Below are 11,809 nucleotides of genomic sequence, written 5' to 3' on the forward strand. Positions count from 1 at the left end.
GCATAATGTGTTCTTTGGGGGTTGTTTTCTTAGGCCGTTTCTCCCTTAGGTGAATGGAGTGGTAGGGAATATTGATGTCATTTGGGAGCTTTCTTAATGGGTAGCAATTTGTTGGTAGCATTTATTAACAAGTGAATTCCCAAATATTTTAGACTGTAATTGACTGAGTCATGCAGAAGAAAACAAAATATTTTGCCTGTTGTGCCCTGCCAGGTTGATTACTAAATAAAACTGTATTTATATTCCGCTCTGTCTCCCTGGAGGGACTCAGGGCAGATTCGAAACATAAAAGGCAAACATTCAATGCGTGAACACAGTGACAATACACCCATAATAAAGAAAATTGACAACCCAATATATAAAAACAAATGATGACTTAACAACTACAATTAAATTAAAAACACAACCTGTTATATCTGACAAAAAGCAAAACATCATAGAATCATAGAGTTGGAAGAGACCTCATGGGCCATCCAAGTCTAACCCCCTGCTAAAAAGCAGGAAATCACATCAAAGCACCCCTGACTGATGGCCATCCAGCCCCTGCTTAAAAGCCTCCAAAGAAGGAGCCTCCACCACAGTCCGGGGGAGAGAGTTCCACTGATGAACAGCTCTCACAGTGAGGAAGTTCTTCCTAATGTTCAGGTGGAATCTCCTTTCCTGTAGTTTACATCAAAACATCAAACAGAAGTTAAGCTGGAAATTAATTATTGGAAGTTAAGCTACTGAATGTATGAGAAAAGATGCCATGGTGTCCCAGCATGTTTCCTATGTGGTGCAAGGTTTGCAGAGGGTGTGCCATTATTTATAGAAACTGTGATTATATGAATACAGCCACAAGACCAATGCCATTTATAGAGTAAGCATCAGGAGTAGGCATTAACCCTTCTCTGTATTCCAACACAAGTCACCAGCTACACCTATCAGCATGTTGGTCTTGCTGAAAATGAATCCTTGTTTAATTTGCCCTTCTGGTGTAACTGCACCTTTGTTTCTTTATAATGCCAGCTGGTCTTTGGATGTCACACTGTCTGGCTTACATGGAGTAATCTATGAGGGGCAAATCTTGGGGAAAGTTGCTTTTTTGCACAATAGCCATCCTGTCTGGGGAAACACAAGAACCTTTGGAAATCTCTGCTGAGGGGGAAATGTAACTCCATTTTGCTGTGGGAAATTCTGTAGATGACCTTTAAGTCTCTTCCTGTCTTTTGTAGAAAAATATTGTTTACAAATTACTCATAATCGTATGCATTTGGAAATAGTTCATGATAAAATATAGTGAAGACTACTCCCACTTAAATATTCACTGGATAGCAGGCTGGTGGCTGGTGGTCTCTATGTCCATGAAGTGTACAGCTTAAGGTCCTGGACCTGTTTGAGGGATGGGATCAGCTCCTTAAACTACTCTTTATAAGTTCTAACAGAAAACCAGAGCAGATTCATCAGTCCACTGACATTTCCTGTGGTGCCTTGGGTCATCTGGAGTGCCTTCAAAGTGATCCTTCGTTGGTATGTACTTTTCTTAAGATAAAGTTCTTTTGTGCCAGGTCTCTAAAAGTAGGACTCTCAGCTCGAGACATAAGCAAAGTGAAATCTTGTGTTCTTTTGGACTCTTAGTATTTCCTGATTCATCTTCCATTGTTCTTCAGCAATAGCGCCTGGGGTTTACCTATTTCCTGTCCTTTTGAGGCCTACCTGCTTATCTAGACAGGCTAGTTCCCTTTAGCAGTAAATTGATCCAACTCAGTACAGTGTTCTCCCTTGTCCTAGTAACTGTGCCAGTCTCCACCATCCTCACTGGAAACAAAAGGGATCAAAACAGCTGCAGAAAGTGCAGACAGTAGGAGAAACACATTTTTGACTCCAATGTATGGCAACCCTGTGAATTAGTAATCTCTAATTACATTATTCTCAATATCCTTGCTCAGACCTTGCATATTCAGGGATGTGGCTTCCTTGGTTGAATCTATCCATCTGGAATTTAGTCTTCCTCTTTTCCTACTGCCTTACCAAGCATTACTTTATTTTCTAATGAGCCATGTTTTCTCATGAGATAGCAGACTCTGTTTAGTCATCTTAGGGCCCTTCCAAAAAGCCATATAATACAGAATATCAAGGCAGATAATCCACAATATCTGCTTTGAACTGGAATATCTTGAGTCCACACTGCCATATAATCCAGTCCAATGTGGATTTTATACAGTTGTGTGGAGGGGGGCATAGCTTCTAAGATTTCTGATGTGATTTATTCTAGGTTCCATTGATTTTGTCTTTTCAGTCCACAGTATCCATTTATTTATTTATTTCCAGCATTTATATCCCGCCCTTCTCACCTGAAAGGACTCAGGGCGGCTTACAACAAATGGCAACAAGTTCAATGCCTACACATAGTTAAAAATGTACATAGAATCAATTACAGTACATAGAATCAATTAAAAACTATTAAATACAATATAAAAATTTAAAACATATGGTTAGATCCATTCATCCAAGAAACATCATGCTGTAGCCATAAATCGGTCTATGTCATCTTTGTCATTTATTCATTAAAAGCCTGAACACATAACCATGTTTTTAGGGCTCTTCTGAAGCCCAGTAGGGTTGGGTCTTGTCGAATATCTCTGGGGAGGGTGTTCCACAGTCAGGGAGCCACCACCGAGAAGGCTCTGTCCCTCGTTCCCACCAGCCGCGCTTGCGAGGCAGGTGGGACTGAGAGCAGGGCCTCACCAGATGATCTTAGGGATCTTACTGGCTCATAGGAGGAGATACGTTCGGACAAGTAGATTGGGCCAGAACCCAACTCTTTTCCATGAGTTGACAGGAAGCAGCAATTTATTTGGTTCTTTGTGCCTTTTGTTTATCAAAATGGGAAGATGTTATACTCTTTTTTATCTATCGCATTTCCAAGTTTGCCAAAATTCTCCTATTGTATAGATGCAGTTTTCCAGAGAGCTACAGAAGAGAAATCTCGGCAAGATCAATGTCATGAACTCTGTTCTGTTAAAAAACATATAATCAGTATCCAAGTCAGTATCCTTATTTGCCAATGAATTTCATGCAAAGTTCCTTACTAGCTGAAATTGGATAGAAGGCAGTTAATCTACTGGGTCCGCACTCCAAAATTTTGCGTGTTGTTGTTGTGTTTCCACATGGAAACACACGTGTCTTCAAGTTGCCTGAAGACCCCATTTATTTCATAGGTTTTTTTAGAGGCAAGGAATACTCAGGGTGGTTTTGTCAACTTCTTATCCTGAAATTTAGTCCACAGCACCTGGTAATCTTTGGCAGTCTCCCATCCAGGTCTGAGTCTGCTTGGCCTCTAGTGTAATTAGGCCAAAAAAACAAAACAAAACATATATTAAAATACTATAACATGGTTTTGCAGATCTCAACTTCCTAACCAAGTAAGATGTAACCAAAGTGTTGAATACATATGGCATTTTAATACTCCTGCTCTGAGAAGTACATAGTATCCGCTAGGGTTTGGTTGTATGACCCCCTGTGGATACAAAAATCTGTGCAGGCACAAGTCCCATTTAATAACAATTATTATTATTATTATTATTATTATTATTATTATTATTATTATTATTATTATTACCCACCTCTTCTCACATGCTCACATCCCATTACATACAATAGTCTAATAAAAATGATGTCCCTTATATATAATGGCAAAATCAAAGTTTGCTTCTTGGAATTTGTGAAGTTTGTTTGTGTGATATTTTCAAGTTGTGGATGTTTGAATCTGTGGAGGTAGAATCCATGGATACAGTTCACTGAGTGTATATACTCTCAGACATAGTGGAAGTGAAATTCCACACCGGAACTTACAGGCACGCAAAGATCTAACCAAGGACAAGAAGCCACTGAGCCTTTTCAGTCATTTGAGTGTCACTCTCCATGACTGGAAAGGCTCAGTGGCTTCCTGTCCATGGTTGAACCTTTGCGTGCCCGTAAGTTCCAGTGTGGAATTTCACTTCCACTATGTCTTTAAAGAAACCGGAGAACATCAGTTTAAAGAGCTATAAAAGGAAAAGCTTTGAGAGCACATGAGTCACCACTTGATTTTAAGTGATGTGGGACACAAATTCCTCTTATTGTCGTTCTGCAGTCCTACCTTCCTGTTTCTTTGTTTTCATCTATGCTTTCTTTCCCCCATTTTAAAGCCCAGGCCAAATGTACAAACTTTTTACAGTGTATCTCTGAAACAGAGCTATGTTTGATTAGTTTGTGAAGTTAGCTTTACATATATTTATATTTCAGGGCTTCTCTTTGTGGCAGTACTCCAAATGTGGAACTTTTTACCCAAGGAAGTCAGGTTCTTTTGTTCTTCCATCAGGCAGCCAAATCAGTGGTGTTTCGGATAGCTTTTAATGTTTTAAAATTGTACCTTACTTCTCGCCTGCCTAATAAAGGCTTAGGCAACATCCTAAATACACTAACTCAAAAACATTTTTTGAATAAATCTGCATCAAATGTACATCATACAGAAACCTGGAGTGCCTCTGTACTATTACGTTAATACAGTTTGACACTACTTTAATTGTTGTGGAATTGTTTGATGAAGCATGACATCAAACATAAATAGACTTGGATCCCATACCCAAAAATATCTCATTATCTAGATGAATACAAATACAGGTATTCCAAAATTGTGGGGGGGGGGGGGGGCTAAAATCCAGAACACCTTTGATTCCAGGCATTTCGAATGAGAAATACTCAATCTGTATTTACAATATATGCAGTACCCAAGGGTTCTGCATCCACAAATTTGACAAACTACGGGATGAAAACTTTTTGGGAAGGGTGGACAGGGACGGACAGTCAACCAAATAGCAAATTTTGATTTTACAGTATGTTGAGCACTTCTCTGATGTGTAAGCATACCCGCTATAGTATCCCACTCTTCATAGATCTTCAGGCACTCTTCAGCAGTCATTATAATTGTTTCTCATTTTATGTAAGGGGTGCCATTTTACTATGCCATTGTATATAATGAGACTTTTTCCTTTTACTACCTGCACATCATGAGATCAGTGTGTTTTGTCTGGAGCTGGAGATGAATTCCAGATTAACACCTGTGATTTATATATTTAAAAATAAGAAGACACAATTGCTAAATGTCTAATTTCCCAACAGTCTTAGCAGCAAAGTGATAACATCTGCGGAAGTCTAATCCATTTAAATAAGTTTGACTCTGCCAGATTTCTGACTGTACAGACGTCCCTATTTCAGCATCCCTTGTCTTCCTCAGATCCACAAGTGTCTGCTCACTATTTTGGTTGGTTCTAATTAGGGGAAAGCCTGAATGTGGGTTGTGACTTTTTTATCCTTATGGAGCAACATGGCTTAACTTTGTTCTATTTTTAGAATAAGTAAAATCATAGAGTTGGAAAATCAAGGGTTTGGAAGCCAAGCCCTACAAGGAGCAGCTTAGGAAGCCAGGTCTGTTTAGTTTGTAGAAAAATTGAGAGGGGATAGGATAGTATTGTTTAAATATTTGAAAGGATGTCAGTTGAGGGAGAATGGGCAAGCTTGTTTCCTGCAGCTCTGGAGACTAAGTGAATATGAAGCGGGAAAATTTGAAGTTTTAGCTACCCCATGGATACTGTAAGCCGCTCCGAGTCCCTTGGGGGAGATGGTGGTGGGATACAAATAAAGTATTACTGTATTATTATTACCAAGAAAAGTAGCCTTGCGAGTTCCACTAACTGCGAATGTTCCGAGATGAAAAATCAAGATCTCACCAGCAAGAAGGCAAACAACAGAAGTTTTATTCAATCTTCCATATTTCACATGGCAACAAAGGCTCAAAGTGTGTAAGCATACCAAATATGGAAAATGCAGACATCTTTATACACATAGAATTCTATGCATTAACTTTGCTACCCGCTTGAAATTCCCTCCCAGTCCTCTGATTGGCCCATGCAAAAAAGCTGGCTGGCATTTTCCTGACCCTTGATTGATCCAGGGGCAGGACCTTGCCAGCTTGCTCTCTGATTGGTCGAGGAGGTGGAGACGTGGCCAGGATTCCCCACCCAGCCTGGTGGGGAAACCCTGGGGCCTCCAATGGTGAGGCAAGAGAGGGCTCTGGGTGGACATGGCGATGTTAATGAAAGTCCAGAAAACTGAATGAGTAGATTATGTGGGTATCAAGTCCAGGATTCTGAAACAATAGTGACTTGCCAGACCCATGTACTCTCCCAGGAGAGGGACAATGACAAAGTCTAGTGTGTCGATAGGAGACTTGAGTGGATCATCTGTGTCTCCTCTCGGGTCATTGTCCCGTGGTCATTGTCTCCCAGAGAAAAACTTCAGGTGGCATGTTGGAGCCCTCCTGCTGTTTGTCAGGAAAGGTCTTTGTCACCGATGGCTATCCAAAACTGGCCCCGAACAGGGAGGGGTCGTCTTGGAGTGAGACTGTTCAGAGATTACTGGAGTTCACTTGAGTTTTATCTTCAAAGTTTAATATTTCATAAAGCATATAAAAATAAAGAGAAATAAATACAGGTGAAAGGAAAACGTGTTTTATTTCATACAGGGTTGGGGGGGAGGGCTGATTGTCTTATTCTTGTTATACTTTATAGGATAAACACATTTGCAGATCTGCAGTGAGAAAAATAATAAAAGTAAATAGTTATTAATAGTGGGGAAAAGTGGAGAGGAAAGCAATGAAGTCTGATGAGGGAGGAAAATAGATTGATACTCTGTGGCACTGGCCGTGGCTGGCTTTCCCGGGCTTCGCTTGTGCACTGCTGCGGAGAGATCCAAGTTAACCAACCGAGCTGATCAGGCCGGCAATGCAGATGGTGGGGTTTTGGGAAAATGGGGGTTATGTATAGCTGGTCAGGAGTACTTGGGTGCAACTGGGGAGACTCAGTGGGGCAAGAGCCATGACAACTCATTGAGGCCCTCCACCCCTGAAACACTGCCATTCCCACAGATACCAAGTCTCCATTTTATATTTGGGGGGGGGGGGGCATGATTGGTGTTTGACAACAAAGCCATCAATAAAAGATAGCCTAGGCTTTGTGCAGACAGGCGGATGGATAAAATAAGCTCTACATGTCTTCCAGTCATCCAGTACCTTCATATTTCTATTCCCACCCAATTTCTTTGTAAAGAAATCACTTTATGTTGGTCAAACAGGGATCACCTTCCTGACAGTACAGTAAATTAAAAATCCTCAACTTTGGAATAAATCATATGCACTCCTTGGAAATAGTACAGTAAAAACTACTTATTACCTGGGTGTCTTACCAGACAAAATATCTGTCACCCCTTCAATTTAGAGACAGAATGACAGATCAGGAGAGTGTTTCTGTCCAGGAACATGGGCAAAATTATTATCAAACCAGAAGAAGGATTTATGCAGGCATTCTGGAGTTTCCAGTTTTGTGCTGCTTAACAATGTGTTCTGTACTACAGAGCAGTGTCACAGAACAGGTGAAGGAGGAGAGGTCCCACCCCGGGATTTAGTTTCAGTTCTTGCCCAGTCATCACAGGGGCCTCGGTGAGCAGCTTGCTAGGGAAAAAGAAAGAAAGAAAGGAAAGGAAAGAAAAGAAAACAAGATGAGATGAAAGAGACAGGAAATCCCCTGGGGTTAAATTCACAATCTCTGTAATTCAGCTGAAACTAAATCTATTGGCTCATATTTCTTCTGATACTTTGCCCAGCACACATTGACTGCTACTCCAAGGCTGTGACTCACATCTCAATTACAAATCAACTGGCTCTGTGCAATTCCCGTTCTGAAATCGGATATTATGGAAGAAATAACACATCAGAACCAGGTGCAGGTGTATTGAAGGCTAACTTTTTTAATGTAATGCCACAAATAATGGCAGCTTTTGAAGAAACTAGTCTCTGTTTTCTTTGTATTGTTTACTTCCGATTGCCAGAGTGAGAATGTTCCTGTACCTTTAATGCTTGTGTACATTTTGGTGGGTATTGATTGTCAAACAAGCAGGTAAGAAGGAGCACTTGCTGACATGTTCTGCTCTGCTCTGCACAACCATTTAAGGTGCAGGAGCCTCTCCAATTTTCACTCTGCCAAACCTAGGATTACAGCAGCCTGTATAGTTACTAACTACAAATATCCTCACATAATAATCGTCACTGAATAATTGCCACACCCCCATTTTAGGGTGGAAAATTAGTATTTTTCTGTTCCTCACACAATAGTCGCACCCTTTATTAACTCGCCTGCGCATCTGCCTGGGTGAGTGAATGAAGGGTGCAACTCACCCATGTGCCTGCTTCCTTGGAGCTATGGGGCTTCACTAAGCTAGCTGTAAAGGGGGCAGGCGTGTGGGCAGGTGAAGCCTCACTCGCCCTGACACCTGTCCCCTTTCTAGCTACAGGGCTTCATTTGTCTGGCAGCTAAGTAAAGCCTTGTAGCTGGAAATATTTTCACCCCATAATAATCGCCACCATGTAATAGTCACAAAAAAGCGAGAAGGGGGAGAAAAGTGTGACTATTACGTGGTGAAATATGGTAGTTTTAAAAACATACTAAACTAGCATACCTGGCATTTCCCAAGTGTCGTTGGTGCCACTGCTTGTCTATTTTCACCCTTCTTCAGCTCTGAAAAAGCCCATTTCACAATGTTTCCCTTTCCTTACTCCTCCACTCCCTCCTATCATTCCCTCTCCTTTCCCTTTTCTCTTTCTTTCTTTCATTCTTTTTGCTTATAAACATGCCCTCTTTCTTTCCAAGTGACATCACAGAGGACACCTTTATCTAGCCACAGGCAATCCAGTGACATCACAAAGGGCCACTTCACCTAAAAACAACTTTTGTGATACAAATAGACAAACATGCATGCATACATACATACTTTGAAGTATAGGTATAGAAAGAGATTATGATGATGATGATTATCATGGTTAAACAAATGATAGGTAACTTGCCTTCGTTCACTGAGGCTTGCAACCTTTAATCTGAATTGGTTTACTCAACCATAGATCCTATCAAATGATGTAGTTTACTTCCTGGTATGCCTCTTAGGGTTGCAATAGTCCTTTTCTTATGTCCACTTGTAGCCTAAAGATACATTTGCAGCTTGTTGCTTTAGTTCCTGGTAAGATAACACATCTCATGCTCTTGTCAACACAAAGTTCACCAAAAACATTTCTAGCATGAATAGGAAGCAGTTTTGTGACCCCTTTAAAGGATAATAATTTTGTGACACTTAAGAAGGCTAATAATAAAACTGTGTCCTGCATGGGATGATCCAAGAAATATAATGAACAATTGCCCCATATAATTGCTACCTGTTAAAGGTTTGTCGGCTTAGAGAGGGGAGATGGAAGGAAGGGAGTAGGCAATGATTCCACTGAGTCACAACTAGAAATGTTTTCTTCTCCCCGTGACCCATACTGGCCCAATCTACACTGCATTATATGGCAGTGTAGATGAGGTCAAAGCTATACCCACATTTAATAGATGGTGTGGAGCACTAACTTCTCATACCTTCCCTGTGAATGATATTCTCACTTCATGTTTAGAATAAGAAGCATCATTCAGTTAGGGTTCCATGGACCCTACTTTGGGTCTCTAAGGGATCCCTAAAATATACAAACCTTTTTTCTGTTCCAGAAACAAGGCTACAGCACAAAAATTACAAGAAAGGAAATACAATTTGATTTTGAAACTAATGCAGACCTTGGTTTGGGTTTTAACAGTATGTTTGCTTAAAATGGGATGGGCAGAATATAGTGAGAGTTAGTATAGTGGCTTATGGGTGCATCTCCACTGAAGGATTGATGCATATTGGCACCATTTAACTGCCATGGCCCAATTCTATGGGATTGTGGGAGTTATAGTTTTACAAGGTCTTTAGCCTTCAATGTGTTGTCAAAGGCTTTCATGACTAGAATCACTAGGTTACTGTGAGTTTTCTGGGCTGCATGGCCATGTTCCAGAAACATTCTCTCCTGACGTTTCATCCACATCTATGGCAGCCATCCTCAGAGGTTGTGAGGTACTGTATATTAGAAACTAGACAAGTGAGGTTTATATATCTGTGGAATGTCCAGGGTAGGAGAAAGAATGTTGCAATAGATCACCTACAATAGCATTGAATAGCCTTGCAGTTTCAAAGCTTGGCTGTTTCATGCCTGGGGGAATCCTTTGTTGGGAGGTGATTAGCTGGCCCCGATTGTTTCTTGTCTGGAATTTCCTTGTTTTTTGCGTGTTGTTCTTTATTTACTGTCCTGATTTTGGAGGTTTTTATAATACTTGTAGCCAGATTGTGTTCATTTTCATTGTTTCCTCCTTTCTGTTGAAATTGTCCACATGCTCGTGGATTTCAATTACTTAGCCTGACCTGGTGGTTGTGAGAGTGGTCCAGTATTTCTGTGTTCTCCAGTAATATACTGTGTACAGGTTGGTTCATCAAGTGCTTTGCTATGGCTGACTTCTCCGGCTGAATTAGTCTGCAGTGCCTTTCATGTTCCTACACAAAGTTCACAAACTACACAAAGAAGCCATGGAAATACACAAGCATGTGGACAATTTCAAGGAGGAAACCATGAACATGAACAAAATCTGGCTACCAGTATTTTAAAAAAAACCTCTAAAATCAGAACAGTAAATAAAGAACAACACTCAGAAAACAGGGGAATTCCAGACAGGAAACAATGAGGGTCAATGAGGCAGGAAGCAAACAAGCTTTGAAGATGCAAGGCTATTCAATGCTAATCAAGTTGGCCAATTGCACCATTCACGCCTCAGACAGACAAGAATTCTTTCTCCCACCCTGGACATTCCAGATATATAGAGCCCACTTGCCTAGTTTTCAGCAGACTTCACAACCTCTGAAGATGCCTGCCATAGATGCGGGTGAAATGTCAGGAGAGAATGCATCTGGATCATGGCCATACAGCCCGGAAAACAGACAACAACACAGTGATTCCGGCCATAAAAGCCTTCAACAACATACATTAGAATCTCACTTATCCAACATAAACGGGCCAGCAGAATGTTGGATAAGCGAATATGTTGGATAATAAGGAGGGATTAAGGAAAAGCCTATTAAACATCAAATTAGGTTATGATTTTACAAATTAAGCACCAAAACATCATGTTATATAACAAATTTGACAGAAAAAGTAGTTCAATATGCAGTAATGCTAAATAGTAATTACGGTATTTATGAATTTAGCACCAAAATATCACGATGTACTGAAAAAATTGACTACAAAAATGCATTGGATAATCCAGAATGTTGGATAAGCGAGTGTTGGATAACTGAGACTCTACTGTATATTGACACATGTTGGATATGTGAGGCTCTGTTTAACCGCCACGGTCCAATGCTATGGGACTGTGGGAGTTGTAGTTTTTCAAGGTCTTTAGCTTTCTCACAGTGGTTCTCAACCTATGGGTCCCCAGATGTTTTTGGCCTTCAACTCCCAAAAATCCTAACAGCTGGTAAACTGGCTGGGATTCCTGGGAGTTGTAGGCCAAAAATATCTGGGGACCCCTGGTTGAGAATCACTGGTTGGGGAGTCGCCAAACTACAACTCCCAGGATCCTGTAGCATGGTAGTAAAAGTAGTGTCAGGCAGAATTAATTATACTGTGAAAAATACACACACACACACCCTCTCCCCATTGGCTCAGAAGGAGCATGCACTTCTGATTCCGAATTCTCTCCTCCTCCTCCCCCCGCCCCCTCTGCTCTTTTTCTATTGGCCAGAGCCGAAGCGAGAGAGATAGAATAGAAAGGCGGAGGGGGGAAGGGGAGGAGGAGGGGGGTGTCCTCTGGCTCCCGATTGGCTGAGGGAGGGAGCGGTGAAA

At 41.0% G+C, this 11,809-nt stretch overlaps 1 non-coding gene across 1 annotated transcript; it reads right to left on the reverse strand.

Annotated features, from left to right (window-relative positions):
* Positions 1 to 3,853: 3,853 nt before the first annotated feature.
* On the reverse strand, positions 3,854 to 3,937 carry mir5460 (microRNA mir-5460). Its single transcript, NR_130062.1, has one exon. It is a non-coding gene; the product is annotated as a microRNA mir-5460 (primary transcript).
* Between the last annotated feature and the right edge of the window lie 7,872 nt (positions 3,938 to 11,809).

The sequence above is a fragment of the Anolis carolinensis genome, chromosome 2 (genome assembly GCF_035594765.1).
Source record: "Anolis carolinensis isolate JA03-04 chromosome 2, rAnoCar3.1.pri, whole genome shotgun sequence".
Classification (NCBI taxonomy): domain Eukaryota; kingdom Metazoa; phylum Chordata; class Lepidosauria; order Squamata; family Dactyloidae; genus Anolis; species Anolis carolinensis.